Source organism: Malaclemys terrapin, chromosome 3 (assembly GCF_027887155.1).
Source record: "Malaclemys terrapin pileata isolate rMalTer1 chromosome 3, rMalTer1.hap1, whole genome shotgun sequence".
Classification (NCBI taxonomy): domain Eukaryota; kingdom Metazoa; phylum Chordata; order Testudines; family Emydidae; genus Malaclemys; species Malaclemys terrapin.
Genome location: NC_071507.1, coordinates 115,576,406 through 115,590,382, shown reverse-complemented (window position 1 = coordinate 115,590,382; position 13,977 = coordinate 115,576,406). Strand labels below are relative to the sequence as shown.

At 42.7% G+C, this 13,977-nt stretch overlaps 1 protein-coding gene and 1 long non-coding RNA gene across 10 annotated transcripts in view; one reads left to right on the top strand and one right to left on the bottom strand.

Annotated features, from left to right (window-relative positions):
- The window catches only part of LOC128833606 (uncharacterized), a 33,876-nt gene extending 19,918 nt beyond the window's left edge, over positions 1-13,958 (top strand). The window contains exon 4 of the long non-coding RNA XR_008444292.1: positions 6,942-13,958. This is a non-coding gene — a long non-coding RNA (uncharacterized LOC128833606). The remainder of the gene's footprint in view (positions 1-6,941) is intronic.
- Positions 1-13,977, bottom strand: part of TRDN (triadin) — a 284,763-nt gene that overhangs the window by 160,863 nt on the left and 109,923 nt on the right. The gene's annotated exons all lie outside the window — the stretch shown is intronic.

The window sequence follows — 13,977 nt, the reverse complement described above, 5'->3', positions numbered from 1 at the left end:
AAAATGTTTTAAGAAACACAAAAGATGATATTTGGTTTGGCAAAACCATATATCAGATTCTTTTTTCAGGATTTCCCCCCTTCAATGAACTCCTTGGTTCACCTATGGAGCTTTAGCAGCTCATAGAAGTCCCCAGTTCAATTTCTAGTGCACTGGCCAAGATGGCAGCTGTCACAAACATACACAAAACGTAATTGTGAAATGGTGTAGGTTGTTACATGCTAACATACCTACCACAAAACAAAGATGTAAAAAGTTAACCTTCCTGAATGTACATATGTCCTCTGCCCACAAGCACATACCTTATAACTATCAAAATTGATTTAACAACCTGTGGGCAGATGCTTCCAATGGGTGGGGTTTTTATGGATGAGTTCTCCAAAACACTTCCTACTTCTTACCAGCATCATCTCAACTTCAGTTAGCTGCTCTTAATTTAATTATTGACCTCAGAAAGCCATTCAGAAAGCATGAATATGATCTAAAGTCCACAGAGCCAGAGCCAGGAAGATCACTTCTCTCAGCAATCCTAGATGCCACTATGGGCCTTTGAGACCAATGGCAGTTGGTGTAAATTAGAGCAACCCTCAGGCTGCTCTCATTCATACAAAGTGACCAGCCTGGTATACAGCCATTTCAGAATTGCTTACATGAGCACAGCCACTATCTAGACCACTCACTATAAAGCCAATACATTAGAGAGAATCCAAAATAGCTGAAAAATTAAAAGGGTTAGAAATAGCAAGAAAAATTAAAAGGTTTAGAAACAAAGGTGGACTACTCTAAGATGTACATTGATGTTTCAATTAAAGACAATATGTTCCTTCATAGAAAAGTTGAATTATTAAGATTTTTTTCTAAGATAAATAACATGCAGATGCTGGGTTTTCCTGACGATTTCTGAGGGGGAAGTTTGGTATAAATATATTACATTCAAAGAACTGTGTTAAAAGAATATGATTATGGTTGCAAAGTCAATAATTCAAAAGTTAGTAAATGTCAGAATTAAGGTTGCCTGTGCAACTTTACTTCAGCCCCCTTGGGGGGTATACATTATCATACAGTCTTTCATGTTCACAAATTATTTTTTCCACAAAACCCCTGCTTCGTTCAGTGCATAGGACATACAGTGTTCACTTCCTGAGCAGCTAGTCAATATTTTGTTTTATCCTCATATTTCAATATGTGGCCCCAACCCTTACTGAATACTATTCAAACCCTGCTATGAACAGAATTATTAATTTCCTCGTGGGCTTTTCCATGGCGCTCCTCACTTTAGTATCTGAATGCTTCACAAACATAAATTTATTTATTTTCACAACACCCCAGTGAGATGAGAGGATGGGATTATCCTCAATTTACAGATAAGGAGCCGACGCACAGAGAGAGAATAAGGTCAAAAGTATCCACTAATTTCAGGGCAGGGGAGGCAATTTGGGACACCTAAGACCTGTTTTTTCAGATTACAGTAACTCCTCACTTAACGTTGTAGTTATGTTCCTGAAAAATGCGACTTTAAGAGAAACGATTTTAAACAAATCCAATTTCCCCATAAGAATTAATGTAAATGGGGGGGGGGTTAGGTTCCAGGGAAATTTTTTTCACCAGACAAAAAACTATATATTATATAGATATTCACACAGAATACGTTTTAAACAAACAATTTAATACTGTTCACAGCGATGATGATTGTGAAGCTTGGTTGAGGTGGTGAAGTTAGAGGATGGAAGAAGGAGGGATATTTCCCAGGGAATGGCTTGCTGCTAAATGATGAACTAGCACTTGGCTGAACTCTCAAGGGTTAACACATTGTTGTTAATGTAGCCTCTCACACAAGGCAGCATGAACACGAGGGAGGGGAGACAGCATAGCAGACAGAGACAGACACACACCATGTGTGGGAGAGAGAGACAGAGAGATGTGCACTGCCCCTTTAAGTAAGCTGACCCACTCTTAAATGCATTGCCTTTTTAAGTGGATCAGGAAGTTGAGACAGCAGCTGCTGCCCCAAGTTCTCTCAGTCTCTCTCCCTCCGTGTCCCCTCCCTGCTCTATATGGAGAAGGGGTAAGTGGGGTGCAGGAGCAGGGGGGAAGGGGACACCCAGACATTATCCCCACTCCTTCCCCCCCTGCACAGCAAGCAGGAGTCTCTGGGAGCAGCTCCAAGGCAGACGGCAGGAGCGGCACATGACAGTGGGGGGTGGGACAGCTGAACTGCCGATTGCTAGCCTGCTGGGCGGTTGCAGCACAGGGAACGTAGGGGAACGGGGAGCTGATAGGGGGAGCCAATGGGGGGCTGCTGGTCCACCCTGGTACAAGCCCCCACCAGCTAGCTGCAACGGGCTGCTCTTCCTGCAAGCAGTGGACAAAGCAGGCGGCTGCCAAATGATGTTAGAAGGAAGCATTGCACAACTTTAAATGAGCATGTTCTCTAATTGATCAGCAATGTAACAATTAAAAAAACATTAACCGGGACGCCTTTAAGTGAGGAGTTACTGTACTTAGCATTATATAGCACTGTATATACTGAAGCAGAGCTCCCATTGACTTCAGTTGCAATTGAGAGTGCTTAACACTTCTGCAAATCAGATCCCAGGAAGGTCTCAAGTCAGCCACCCAAAAAACGAGGAGCAGACAATTAGTGATCATCTGTGAAAAGAATGGCTTAAGTGACTTGCTTAGCATTACATAGAAACTCTGTAGCAGAGGCAGAGACAGAATTGAGTTTTCCAGGGTAGTATGCAGCTATCTTAATCATCCATTCTCTTCCTGCAATTCTCTGCCTCATTCATCACACACCTTCCAACCCTTTAGTTATGGGCAGGCCTAGACCCACCTGTCCTGGTACTCCTAATAGTACACACCTTCCAATTTCCAACAAATGAAGCAGGAATCGACAGGCAACAGCCTCCTTTACTACATTACTACATCCCCAGAGTAGATGAATACAGTGCACAGAATGAGGCAGGGTTCCTATGGAAATATTAGTATGTGAGCATGTAATTACAGACTATCGTAATGCATACACATAAGGGGTCAAATTAAAGTATTACAGACAACCATAATTCTGGCATTTTCTAATATTAGACTGTTTGACTTAATAAACTTAATGCTCTTCTAATTTTTTTGTATGTAATTTCTGAGGTTTTAAAAAAGCATCCACCTCCCTCCCCCCGAAATTCCATCATGTAGCTTCGTATTGACATCCATAAGGTTCATTGGCCGGTTTGGAATCTTTAGCTCCATCACATGGACCTCTGCCGGTTGAGCTAACAGAGTACCTGATAACAGTAGTAGGCTGTCATCCTCTAAGTAGTCCAGTACTAGAGGAGGACAATACACATACTTTCACAGGCATTTGCTGTGAAGAGGCATGGTGAGACTCAGAAATTGTGGGTTCCATTCCAGGGTCTAGAAGGGAGTGTGCATAATGGATGCAGATTCTTTTACCAGTTTTCCCTAAACTGGATCTCTGTGGCCCATCCCATCCAACTTGTCCCAGTCCTGTGTCTTTCCCACCTCTGGCTCCTTGTTCCAGTCCCATTCTCCATGTCTACCTGTTCCTAGTCTCCATGACTTAGGCTACACCTCCCAGTCCCCATCTTCTTGCCCAGCCAGTTTCCCCTCTCTGGGCTTGTTGTCTGAGTCCCAATCTCCCACCCAACTCCTAGTCTCACCCTCTCTACACCTGGCCCCAATCTCCTTGCCCAGCCATACCCAATTCTTTCTACTCCCTACTGAACTCCTTGTCCCCAGTCTTCCTGCCCACCCAGGCCCAGTTCCCACTTCCCGTTCAATCTGCCTCTCCCCCCACCCCACTTTGTCTCCCAGTCCCAATCTCCTTTCCCAGTTTCCTCACCCAATTTCAATCTCCCCCCACCTGTTCCCTGGCCCAATCTCCTTGCCCAGCTAGTCCCAGTTTGCCCTCCATAGCCTTACATTTTATCAAATCTCTCTCTCCTTCCCACCCCACCCCTTCACTGGTTCCTAGTCCCAGTCTCCCCCACCCCAGCTCTTCATCTGATCTCTGTTTCCACCTTCAGCCAAATGGTTCACAGTGTCCTTATATCCCGCACTGGTTCCCTGTCCCAGTCTCCTTACTCAACCAATCTGAGTTTGCCCGTCTTTGTCCCCAGTCTTAGTCTTGTCCAACCAGTCTTAGTCTCCCCCTCCAATGTCATCAGTTTCTCCTCTGCCGTACAGTTTCACTCAACTCCTTGTCCCATCAACACCTTGTCCCATCTCATTCATATCAGATGGCTTCCTCCTCCATATTGCCTGGGCACCTAGATAGGGAGTCATTGAGAGCACAGGAAAGACAGGATCCCTGCTGTGAATCTTGTGCTTGGCTTCACCCTGACCTGGAACAGCTGGGAAGAGCCCTTCTGAGCCCTCGGTTGGAATTGTGCTCAGTTGCTCTGAAAATATATATATCTATATACCTATCTCATAGACCTTGAAAGGTCATCAAGTCCAGTCCCCTGCCTTCACTAGCAGGACCAAGTACTGTCCCTGACAGTTTTGCATGTGTGTGTGTGTGTGTGCGCCCCAGATCCCTAAATGACGCCCTCAAGGATTGAATTCACAACCCTGGGTTTAGCAGGCCAATGCTCAAACCACTGAGCTATCCCTCCCCCCCAACTTGACTCAGTGGGAATGGTACTTGCACAGTCTGGTCAGCACTAGGAGCTGTGAGCAGATTGATCATGCTCAACGAGGACGGAGTCTTCAGAGATTTTAGCTGCTTCTCAAGCTAGTCTCTACTGAGTATGTGCAGCTGTGATTTTTCAAAGGCTTATAACTTGGCCAGATTTGTGTGGGTTTTCACATGAATGGCTAAGGACACATCCCCGACACAAAGGCCTGCCAAATTGCAAGTCCTACCACCATGCTTGGGAGCACTACAACATTTCAAAGAAAAGGCCTCAAGAATTTTTGTAACACAGGAAAAAGTAACATTTTTTTTCATTAGCCTTATTCTCAGAACTAGCTGGACCATTTTGACCGAAACTTAAAAAAAAAAAAAAAAATTAGCCTGAAGCAAATACTTGGCATGGAAAATTTCAGCCAACTTGCTAAAGTTTGGTACAGTTATAAGTAACTAAAAATAGGACCTTATACTGGAACATATCTGACAACTTTAATAATAGATGGTGATACCAGCCCAGACAATAATGCCCAATTTAAATTCTATTGGTGACCGTGCTCCATTCCACAAATATCAAAACTTTTGTGTTCCAAATAAGGATACTGGCAGCAAAATGCATCACAACACAACTATTGATGTTGGATTTTTTTTGGCAATCTACTAATCCTGAAATATTACCAGATTTGGGATAGAAAAAGAGGTAATATTTGTTTTGAAGGGTCGTATGTTTCCTATGACCATTCTTATGTTCCCAAATTATCTACTTTAAAGACCACTCAGGTTTGTGAAAGAAATGTATGATCTTAAGTGAAATTTCTATCTTATGGTTTTACGGCCTCAATTTTGTTTCTTTGAAAACTCTGCCTGAGTGAATATGGAGAAAAATAACTTTTTAAAAAATCTGATGAAGCTACAGCTATTTTCGGTAGTCAATTAATCTGTCAAGATAATACTCAGTCATGTATTGAAGCCAAGCAATTTAGCTCATTGGTGCCCCCATTTGATTGATTTTTTAATCCATTTGAAATACTATTATTATTTGTATTAATATTTCTTGCCAGAAAGCAGTACTTAGAATGAATAACTATTTAAATTTAACAGTGACTTTACATGGCTATTGTCAAGGATTATTTAATCTCTTTAATGTAAATATACAAATTGTTTATTTCTAGGGTTTTATGGTTTCGTTGGTTTTGGTTTATATATATATAAATCAGATAAAGCATATATCTATGCTTTATCCTTTTACCCTCCTCCTCCTCCTCCCCTTCTTTCTTAAGAAGCTGGGACTGGATGACACGATGGATCATCACTTGACAATTGCCTGTTCTGTTCATTCCCTCTGAAGCATCAGGCACTGACCACTGTCAGAAGACAGGATACTGGGCTAGATGCACCATTGGTCTGATCCAGTATGACCGTTCTTATGTTCCTAAATTATCTACTTTAAAGACCAAGATTTTTGAGGCCTTTCATATTTTGTTCACAATGTTTTGTTGTCTATGCCATTGTTAATTAATCTTACCTGAAATGTGACCCTGGATTTCAATATTCCTTATTGGGTGATTTATCATATCATATATACATATATGATTTATTTACTAAGTTATGCTTATTTTGGTATGTATCCCACACTTACGTAAATTGTTGTAGGCCCATTGACTTCAATAGAGCTGCAACAATTTATACCAACAAAGACTTTCTCTCTCTGACTACTAACTCATAAACAGAAAGCTCTGAACTTCTCAGAGTGAAGTATTAAAGCAAGAGATCAGTTCTCATCTATGGAAGCAGGATGTGAAAGATTCCCTGGGTAGTTGCTTCTGAAACAGTGAAAGTAATTTGGAGAATTTTGGCATCGTTACACAGCAGTGCCATGGGAGTGTTGATAGTTATGGCCTAGCGTGCTAGCATCTGGCTTGGATTCAAGATGGAATGACATAAGCAGGGAATAATGGGTGTCTGTTTTGTCTCTGTGGGACGGTGTGGGGATCATGCACTGATAATGTTCCATTAAGAGATCTATGTCATATGAGAGCCCTCCCAAGCAGACACAGCCTTTGCAGAGCATCAGAGAGAAGAACCCAGTTTAAATAGCTTCTCTAGGTTTTTGCATAATTAAAACAGAAATTTAAAGAGCTAATATTTGGTTCTGACAGCTGAAATTATTGCAAGAATGGCTCATTAATAAATAACACCTAATTAGCCAGAAATTATTCAATGATTAGGCCTTAATTTTCCGTACTTCTCATGTAGGTATTTAAATTACTCTTTATTATTTCTTCCCTTTCAGACTATTTTAGAATGTGTTCAGAATTATCCCAGCAGGTTCCTAGAGGAGTAAAAGACAGCTTTGTGTCATCAAATCATCCCCAATTATGCCATCAGCAAGAGCAAATACATCAACAAGTGCTCCATCAAATCCAGCGTTCTTTGGAAATTGATTTACAGCTACCTACTTATTCAAAGAGATGAGTCTAGTGAGGCCTTTGCAAATTAGGGGCACGCTATTGTTCCCTGCAAGACAAGATTTGGAAGTTCTTAATGATCATTCACATTTTCAAAATAAAAATGTGGGGAGGAAGTTTGCTGTACATTGTATAGGTCTTAGGCTCCCTCATTAACTCCTGCTCCCGGTCAGCCATCTGCCAGGCCCCACATCTGCTTTAGTCACTCTCTAATATGATGCGTGGGGGAAGTGGATAGGAAACAATATAGTGTACATTTGAATAGAAGAAAAATATTGTCTCTGGCGTTCTCAATGAAACATGAAAGCCACGTAAAACTGGAGGTAGTTTCATCATGCTCAATTTCACTGACCAAGAATCAAAATAATATGGAAGTTGTAGGATTTTGGTTTATTGCATGGCATCAAGTATCCCCCAGAGTAACTGCCACGGTATCAAAGATGTTATCCCAGTAAAAACCCAATTTAATTAGGTGTTGAATCAGGCCCACTGCCTCTGGGCAATCACAACACACAGTAATCTTTAATTAAGTACAATCAGCACATATCAAAAAAGTTCAAAGGCTGTTAGAAGAGTCTGTTATCTGGACATCAGGCAGCAAGAGCAGAACTGGAACTCTGTAGGCCCTACAGATGGAAGTTAGGAAGCTGCCCTTATACCAGAAGCAGGCAAACTTTTTGGCCTGAGGGCTGCATTGGGTTTCGTAAATTGTATGTAGGGCCAGTTGGGGAGGTGTCGTGGCCTGGCCCCCACCTCCTATCTGCCCCTCCCTCAGGACTCCTGCCCCATCCAACCCTCCCTTTTCCCTGACAGTCCCCCCGGGACCTCTGACCAGCCCCGGACCCCTGCCGCCCCATCCAACCCCTCCTTTCATTCCTGATGGCCCCCCCGGGACCTCTGCCCCATCCAACCCCCCCTCCTTCCTGACTGCCCCCCCCAGGACCCCGGCCCCCATTCAACCCCCTGTTCTCCCCACGATCACCCTGACCGCTATCCACACCCCCACACCCTGACCACCTCCCAAATTCCCCTGCCCTCTATCCAACCCCTCTGCTCCGTGCCCCCTTATCGCACTGCCTGGAGCACCCGTGGCTGGCAGCGCTACAGCCACGCTGCTCGGCTGAAGCCAGGCCACGCTGCCGCCGCTGCCATCACGCAGCACAGAGACCGGGTCAGGCCGGGCTCTGCAGCTGCACTGCCTCAGGAGCTCACAGTCCCACCACCCAGAGCATTGTGCCGGCAGAGAAGCGAGCGAGCTGAGGCTGTGCGGGAGGAGGGACAGCAGGGGAGGGGCCGGAGGCTAGCCTGATGTGGCCCACGGGCCATAGTTTGCCCGCCTCTGCCTTATACCCACAATTCTTAAACTTATACACAGTTCCTTAAGTATCTAAGTATCTAACATGCCAATACAACATGCACCTGAACTTGACATTACTCACCCATTTTCTAGCAGGTTCCACCATTTTGGAACCTGCTAGTAGATAAAATATTATGGGACATACATAATATGCCATAGCCAGCCAGTCATTCTGGCACCACAGATTATAGTTATACAATGACAGTAACCTCCGCTGTCCCACTGCACTTGAAAACATAGCCAAGCTGGGAGTTATGTGAGATGGTGATGGTGGAAAAGGAAACAATTCTTATCACATAGTGGTCAGTCAAGGCACTTGACCTGGCACTCCTTCCTGGGAGGGAACTGCTGGCACAGTGTTCTCTATGGAGCCCGCTGGTCTAGAATTTTTTTTTCCGTCCTTTTTCTGACCAATCCTGGATCTCTTAATATTCCAGACATCTTTCCACATGAGCATTTGGGGAGTGGCTGGACTGAGGGATGGAGAGAGTCTATGGAGAGAGTTTTACAATGACTTACCTCTAATTCTGAAGTGTGCTGTGACCCCTTTATGCCACTCTTGCACTGTAACGGGGCTGGAAATTGCCTGGCAATTCTCCCACTGCAAGGCAATTTTCTGGCAGCATAAGGCTAGAAAGATGGACCTACACAGGGCTAGCTTTTAGCCCCTGGTGCAGGGACATGCAAAAGACAGGCAGGGGCGTGTTGGTGGATGAAAAGGGTGTGGCCAGAATCTACTGCCCTTCAGTAATCCTGGGAGATCATTGCAACTCCTGGGATTGTGCCAGTTTACACCAAGAGGCAAACAGGACCTTGCAGCCTGAAGCTGCAAAAGGTGGCAAAAAGGCACATTTGCCCTCTCCTCCTGCCTCCCCTTCCAGGCTCTGCCTACTGAGAGGTGCAGCTCAGAATCAGAACCACTGTGTTTATTAGTAGGTAATTATCTAAATGTGAAGACCAGTCCCTTACATAGGCCCATGCTACTGTGATATGGAAGTTCTGTAAAGCATGGCGAGGGCACATAATGGAAATATACACGAGTAACTGGAATAATTTTAGGACTGGGAGAAGTGGGGAAGCCTGGTTGAGACTGAACAGCCAATTGAGAAATACAACTTTCGCCTCAGCAGTGCACAACTTAGACGGCTCTATTTCAAACAGGAATTAATTCAGGGAAATTCTATGACCTCTGCTATACAGGAGGTCAGAATAGATAACCACAGTGATCCCTTGTGGCCCTAGAATCTATGACATACATTGCCATGGGCATGCAGAGCCAGAGAGGTGTACAATAAGCCCCTCCCCTTGGGTGACTGCACAAAGGCATTTCATTATAGCAAACCTTGTTCTCACTGCACTCTGCAGAGCACATGACATGTCCATTGGTGCATCCCCATGGGGAACAAGCTGTCAAAAAAGAGGTGAGGATGAAGTGAGGACATGGCACCAGACAGAGCAGAGCAGAAGGGGAGCAATCCGCTCCATTTTAAATAGAGTAATCATTAGACTACATGTGTGCGCAAGTGCCCATCAACATGGGTGAGGATTTCACCCTCCGTAAGGACATAAAAGTAAAAGGGAATCAAACCCAAGTGAAGCTACTAACTCTGAACTGATGTGATATAAAACTCTGAGTAAGTAATAGCAAAGGTGTTATTCAGAACAAAGCTTCATTAATATAAAAGTAATTTCAAGGCCATCAGATGTCCTGTAGGTAACCCACACTTTGATAGTCAGTGGGACTCCGATCCCATGAGGACTACATTGTGCCTGATAGGCACTGGCCTGAATGCAATCTGGTACAGAGAGAAACAATGAGAACTGATGTTGCTCAGCATCTCTGAAAATACAGCTACATATTTAGCTACCTAGCTTCAGTCGCACCTGAGTTTGAAACTTTTGGCCTTAATTGTCACGTGCTACTCACTTTTAGACATCTACTATAAGTAAATAGCTACCAACTCTACACTAGCAATTTATTGAAGACCAACTGATGGACCTGTATTTATGCTAAAATAGCACCTTATTCTACAATAGTCCAACCAGGATCAATGGGATATTCTTGGAGGAAAAGACTACTCAATATGAATAAATTCAGTTAAATCCAGTAGTAAACAGTGACCCACTATACACATATGACATTGACAATGACAAGGACTCATATGTTTCATGGAGTAAGCTCATCAACTAAGGTCAGGAAGGAATTTCCCCCTATGATACAGTAGCGCACATGGGATAGATGTGTAGATCTCAAATTTTCTCAGATATATTTAGTCTAGACCATTTTTGGATACAAGGTACTGCATAAGATGGACCATTGGTCTAGACTATATAGATCTGATCCAGCTCCAATTTAAATTAATGGCTAAACTGCCATAGATTTCAGCTGTGCTGGACTGAGTGCTATGTTCCTATCTATGGCATTTTTTTTAATTCAGCACAAACTAAAAACTGATTAGAGCAGCTATACATCTAATATACTGATTAGAGCAGCTAACTGACAGCAGTGCAATTCTTGAAGTAGAATCAGAATTAGGACCTAACTCAGTGACTGACTAGGGCAACAACTGACCACTTTCGGGGTATAATCATACTACAATAGAAATACAGGGAAGCCAGCTAAGGCACAGTGGGAGAAGTCATGGGAGGTGGGAGTGGGGAATGTATCTTGGCAAAATATTTTAGTTTCACCAAAAACAGAAGTGTCAGTTTCACTCACTTTCTAAGCCTCCAATTGCAAAGTCTACAGGAAATTGACGAAAGGGACCCCAATATAACGCTGTCCTCGGGAGCCAAAAAATCTTACCATGTTATAGGTGAAACCACGTTATATCGAACTTGCTTTGATCTGCCAGAGTGTGCAGCCCTGCCCCCCCGGAGTGCTGCTTTACCGCGTTATATCCGAATTTGTGTTATATCGGGTCGCATTATATAGGGGTAGAGGTGTATTTCTTTCTCATTACAAAAATGCCACTGTACAAACTTCAAGGAGATTGCACAGATGTAAAAAAGGGTGTAATTTTGTCCAATATATCTTCAGATACCCAGTCAGGAGGTTAAATTCAAGACTTAGTATTATTTAATTTTTATTTATTTGTCACACTGTCAATCTATGTTGAAGGGTACATTTTTTGCTGTTCATTCTAGTATAAAACTTTAAGAAAACGGAAATCATTTTATATTGCCAGTACTTAACATATTTGCCACCTAACCAGGTATATTAAATAAACTATATATTTTTCCTGTACATAAAAATGTTCCATTATAATAAAAATAGACCATTTGGGAACACCATTGGTATGAATGAAGTCCTCTAAAGCAGCAACAAATATTATTAAACAATAATAATGTTTACTATTATTATGAATCCATGTAGTCCACATAATATCTAAGGATAGTACTCTGCTCACACTAAACCTAAGTAGATGGAAGTTCAAATTCAGCAGCCATGGAACTTCCATCATATCAATACTCAACACATTATTTTTCTCTTCTATAAACATAAATATTGGATTTGACAGAAATTAGTTTTGTGCTGAGAGTGCTGCTATGCTGGATGGAGTTGCAGTTGAACTCCTTAGTCTAACTGTGCTGAGATCTCCTGGTTAGGATAACACATCTGCTATTCAATGTTCTAAAACATGAGCTCATGTGGAGATTAATTACAATAGGTTTTAAGGTTAATTAGATAATAAGAACATTAAAGTTACTGATAATGTGATGCTGTTATTATTCTATATTTCTATACAAGAAAAGGAGTGTAAAAGATGGGTACAGCTAAGGATCACTGTGAACTGAACATGTTGGCTTAGGAAGAGACTATTTGAGCTGCAGCTGGTAATGCCATTCTGAATGCTTTTTATGAAGAGTACAGAACTGAGCATATCTGACCTTTACCTTGCATCACCTCATTAGAAAGAAGTGAAGTATGTGCTGGATGTTTCAGTGTTTTTCTTCACTAACTGTGAATGGAATATGGCTTATTTTATGGGAAATGCTTTATTTTACTATTCACAGATATAATTCAAGTTACTTAATAACATCAATTCACTGGGTTCTACCTGAGGTGGTAAATAGATTTAGCAGGACTAAAAGTAATTGCCACACAACCAGTTGTGAGGGATAGAGTACAGAACAAATCCCCTTTTAGACACCCTTTAATAAGGCAATAGTCAACCTTAAAGAGATGTAGAATAACTTCATGTATAAGAGTCACAGAGAAGCTCTAAGTGTATAGCTACCTGACTCCCCACCCCATGTGTTTACACTGTGATGCTGCATCAATATGACTGTATCATGATCTTCTGAGACAATGCCATGAGGCAAACATGGCATAGTAGCATCATGCCACATTCTGGGGATTTTCAAAAATTCTTCTTGATGCAGTCTCCCTCTCCTCTGTCCCCACCCCTAACCCTTCCAACTTCCTGGCTATTGGGAAGGTCAAAACAAATTTACCTCAACAACCCTGGTTCCTTTATAGGGCAACCCTGCTCTACCTCAGGGGTGTGTCAAACAACGTGGGGAGAGCTTCTGTGAAGGATACTTGTCTTGAAGAGGAGCAGGCAAAGCAAAAGGCGCTGCCATCATCCTTGCAAATGCCAGGAGAGCCACTAGTGAGATTTTGAAGAACCCCATGAAGCTATCTTAACCCTCATCAGGGTCTCTGAAAGGATGATCAAGTTTTGCTAACCTTTTTGTCAATCTGATCGCAGTTCCAGACCAATGCCCTCACTTGGATTTGCTTTCCCTGACAGGACCTGGGTCAATGTAATACTTTCCTGTCTTCTAATGGGAACAGGCTCTCTTTCCAGCTAGCCTTCTCCCCTATCTTCATTTTTTTTGAGTGGGGGGGAGCCACAGGGAAAGGAGGAATGGGAAATAACAAAACAGACCCTCTCCCCATTTCTCCAAAATCCTATGATCTTTGCAGGGAAGTGAACAACCTGTCCCTTCTCTTTCCCTAGTATGAGGCAGGGCAACCTGCACATATTCCTCCAATTCTGTTGCTGCCCCATCACTGCCAGTTGCCTCCTTCTGGGGCAGCTCAGTCCCAGAAGGAGAGCACCTGTGTCAGGAAGATTCCTCAAAGCAAATAACAAAAGAACAGGGACAATGCATAAACCACTAACTGATAAATCTAGGTCCCAAATGGATGTGTAACTTCTTGAGCAAATAAGTTGTTACACAAGGTTTGACTGAATTCATATCCCTGGATATGCAAACTTTGACTGTTCCCATAAAAACTTCAGCAAATTTTGTTTCTTTTAAAGTGTATGTGTCCTCTCTCTGAGATTATGTCCGCTCTGAAATAGTGCCACTTCTATTGTACACTTGGCACCATGATTCTAGAAAAAAAATCAGTTAAATAAGATTAGGACAGTTGAACTGAGTTAATGTCATGGGACCAACTCAGTTCTCAGTCATCAACGATGGTTCTCACTTCATTTTGCTACGTGTTTGAAGAAATGAGTGTGTGTGTGTGTGTGTGTGTGTGTGTGTGT